This window comes from Micropterus dolomieu, linkage group LG13 (assembly GCF_021292245.1).
Source record: "Micropterus dolomieu isolate WLL.071019.BEF.003 ecotype Adirondacks linkage group LG13, ASM2129224v1, whole genome shotgun sequence".
Classification (NCBI taxonomy): Eukaryota; Metazoa; Chordata; class Actinopteri; order Centrarchiformes; family Centrarchidae; genus Micropterus; species Micropterus dolomieu.
In genome coordinates, this window is record NC_060162.1 from 295,239 (window position 1) to 299,707 (window position 4,469).

Sequence of the window (4,469 nt, forward strand, 5' to 3'; positions counted from 1 at the left end):
CAGATTTCGTAGTACAGGTTAATCAGGAAGTTCCACCCGACGTCAAACAGTTACTGCTGAGGTTACTTGGATAAGCCGGTTACCTCGCTTCGCAGTACAGGCCACAGGACTCTGCTGTGCATGAGCCTGTTTTATTGCTCTGCTGATGTGTTTTTGTCCCCTTCAGACCTGAAAACACTTGTGACCAGACAGAAATCTCAGCACAAATCCACACAAACATTAACTTCATCACCCCGCTGCAGTTAGAAGCATCCTGGAGCAGAGACACAGTCTCACAGATCAAAGTGTCCCTGAGCGAGGAGGACAGAGACAGGTGTCATCTTCTTCTCTCAGACTATTAACAGCTTGTGCAGCAAATAAACTGACGACAACGTTTATATTTAAGTGTTTTGTAGTAAATTATTACAAGCCCTGAAGCTGTAACCAGTGCTCTCTCTCTCTCTCTCTCTCTCTCTCTCTCTCTCGGTGGGGGGTCACATCACGTGAACATGAAACAAAATGTAGAAACATCATTGTTACATATTCATATAGACAATGTTGTTGTTCCATTCGGAGCTGAAGCCGACCTGGCGACGCCTCTCTGCTCCTGACCTGTCGGACATTTCACGTTAGTTTAAGGTGGAAATGCAAAACTTTCAGCAGCAGGTTCAGAATCAGATCTGTGTTCTCTGACAGGCCCAGAAGAACGTCCTAATATTTAGCGACAGAAGTATTTTAACAAAATCTACCTGTGCGTTAACCTGTGTTACTGCTCTGCAGCAGGGGCAGTAAGCCCTGCAGGCCGTCTGACAGACGCAGAACTGTCTGGGATTGGATGAGACGAGCACACTGCTCTTCAGGTAGAAACATCCTGGAGCAGAGAGACGCTCAGAGAAAAGGAGTTGAAGTCAGAAGATCGACTTTGTTCAACTCGCACATTAAAGTTCATAAAGCTGATCTAACTACAGTCTTCTAGTTTTCTCAGCGTAGTTTTTTTGTTTAACCTCATACTCTGAGTCAAAACAAATGTTATTTTATCAATGCAAGAAAAACCCCTGAACTCGTCTGACGGACACATTTCTGCTTCATTCAAGTCCCAGTTTAACGTCTGGATCCATCCTGTTGATGAATTCCGACGACGTATTTATCAAACACTTGTTTCAGTTATCAGAGCTCTGATTGGGTGACCTTTATCGCACACAGGGACTTCTGAATCCAGACTCTGCACAGTTTGATGGACGTTAGAGAATATTTAATAAAATGAATGATCTGTTCGAAACATTATCTGGACGAAGGGAGCTGCAGCGGTTTTGTTTCTTCCCCTCCTTCTCTGATCTGAGCTGCTTTACGGGGTATGTCAGCAGGGTGGAAGAGGAAGGATCTGAGGCGGCTGATGGACCGCAAGCCTGTAAACGTGCAGCAAAGAGACCGTCACCCTGCTGAACTCGTTCTATAACATCTTTTTCACTCAGCGTGGTTGAACATTCACTGACGACCTACAGATGAGAGTTTATAGCTACAGATCACCTACATCATTTTTGATGAAAACAATATCTAGTAAAAGAAAAAGCATTGGAAGGTTTTAAACAGGAAGGAGTCACGTTACAGTAACAAGAGGAAGGCCGTCAGCTCAACAGGTTTCACTATTATTGCTTATGATTCACGGTGAAAAACATGGTGAGCAACTGAGCTGACGGAGCCTCGCTGAAAAGGCTCTCCACAGTCCTGACCTTTGACCTGCGTTCATACTAAGACAATTACATGACTTGGTCTGACACTCAAAGTTTTTTCAAACTGAACTGGATGTTTGTCTGTTTGCTGCCCCTTAATGATAAAAAGTTGGTCAGCATGTTGATATGCCACACCTGTGAGATGGATGGATTATCTCAGCAAACGAGTGCTCACTGACAGATTCTGACAGATTTGTGAACAGTATTTGAGAGAAAAAGGCCTTTTGTGTACAGAGAGAAAGTTTTAGATCTTTGAGTTCAAACAAAAACAAAAGTGTTGCCTTCATACTTTGGTTCAGATTCCTGCGCTGTCGGCTCATTACATCTTGAATGTTGTTGTTTCAAAACAGGGTCCAGTAGCTTGCAGTTTTTAATGCTTCTAACTGTTTAATTTTGCCTGGATGGGCGATTAACGAGGGTAAACTCCAAGATAAACAAGAATTTAGAAATGTGTCAGATTAAACGCTAGACTTAACAGCCGCTCAGGGTCAGGGTCTTCCTGTGTTATCACTGTGAGCTTAAGGTTAAGACTCATTCAGAGAGGGTGAGACCGATAAAGGACACGCTGCTGTCTAACCAGAGCTCTGATGGAGAGATTGTGCAACAAACAACTACAGACCAACTCTAAATCTCATGCTGTAGTAATCTGTGACCCTCCTTCAGGTCAAGACGTGATCTAAGCACAACACGTATCAGTGAAATACAGAGAGCCCACGATCAGAGACGGAACCAGGTCCACCACGGTGTGGTCTCAGGACTATCACAGCATACGCCGTGATGTAATCAAGTGCACCCACCTCGTGCGGTGAGTAAGGTGGCTGGTACTGCCACTTTATCAGAGCTGCTGAAGCTTTGCACACAAGTCCGAGTCGAGTCCTAAACAAGCCATAATGCGCTCTTCACCAAATTTAGGATCATTCTTTCAAGTTAAAAATGAAGCATTAGAATTATGTTACTAATGTTCTATCATTTCATGAATTAAATTAAATGTTCACCTGTGCTGCTAATTATTTAGGTCAATATTGAGATAACAGTTATTTAACAGGATTACTTACTGACTTAGGGAACATTAATCTATTGAACTTTTAAAATGTAATACTTTGTTTTTAAAATCTACTATATATGCAGTGCCCCCCAGGTGACGGGTGGGCCCCTGAAGGTGAACTACTGGAGTTGATGAAGTTACAGAAAGCTCAAATAAAACCGTGTTTTTTTTTGTGACAGAAACCAGCGGTGAGAAAACTATAAACCGCTCTGGCGTTTGAAGATATTTTACCAGCCCCGATCAGGTAAAGCTTTAGAATAAATAATATCCATTCATCCAATAACAGTACCCGCTTGTCCTTCAGCCCACAGTGTAAGATGAAGCTCTTAATGTTGAATAGGAAGTTTTAGCAGTTATAACCCCAGTCATGATGGCTCGAGCTGGGAGTTTGGGCTTTTAGGGAGGAGAGGGGTGCGCTGGATTTCTAAAACAAAATGACTGTCAATGTGAAACTGCACCGGCGCTTTTAGGCCTGTCTTTTAATCTTAATTAACTTGTTTTTATAATCGGTGGAAGCAGCGTGCGAACTATAGGCCTGCCACAGCTGGGCTGAATGTGAAAATATCAGGCATTATTTGTCATTAGTATTATTATTACTATATGTAGCCATAAAACTAGGCTTGACGCAGCAGCGGCTGCAGTCTCTTTACACTGTTTCGACCTTTTCCCCGTGAGAGGGAAGAACTTGTGCAGAGCCCCCAGCTGTTGTGCATGGATTAAAGCAGAAAAGCTGCTGAAACACAGGAGCTATTAAAGTCGTTGATCACTGAATTTGAACATTTAAAGAGGTCACTTCCCCAAACAGAGACACACTATTAAAGAAGCTGGTCTACAGGAGGAAATGATCTGAGAGCAGAAAGACTTTAGATTCCATTTTATTTATATTTTGAATTTTCACCTGTCACCTGAATTTTTTGTTTCCTTTTATAGAAACCCAAAGACATTTCCTCAATAAATTGGTGCAGACAAATTCACCAGAAATGAATATATTGTTTTATTATTGTTTTGTTAATAAATGTTTTACATAGCCTCAGATTTCGTAGTACAGGTTAATCAGGAAGTTCCACCCGACGTCAAACAGTTACTGCTGAGGTTACTTGGATAAGCCGGTTACCTCGCTTCGCAGTACAGGCCACAGGACTCTGCTGTGCATGAGCCTGTTTTATTGCTCTGCTGATGTGTTTTTGTCCCCTTCAGACCTGAAAACACTTGTGACCAGACAGAAATCTCAGCACAAATCCACACAAACATTAACTTCATCACCCCGCTGCAGTTAGAAGCATCCTGGAGCAGAGACACAGTCTCACAGATCAAAGTGTCCCTGAGCGAGGAGGACAGAGACAGGTGTCATCTTCTTCTCTCAGACTATTAACAGCTTGTGCAGCAAATAAACTGACGACAACGTTTATATTTAAGTGTTTTGTAGTAAATTATTACAAGCCCTGAAGCTGTAACCAGTGCTCTCTCTCTCTCTCTCTCTCTCTCGGTGGGGGGTCACATCACGTGAACATGAAACAAAATGTAGAAACATCATTGTTACATATTCATATAGACAATGTTGTTGTTCCATTCGGAGCTGAAGCCGACCTGGCGACGCCTCTCTGCTCCTGACCTGTCGGACATTTCACGTTAGTTTAAGGTGGAAATGCAAAACTTTCAGCAGCAGGTTCAGAATCCCCCCCCCCCCCCCCCCCCCCCCCCCCCCCCCCCCCCCC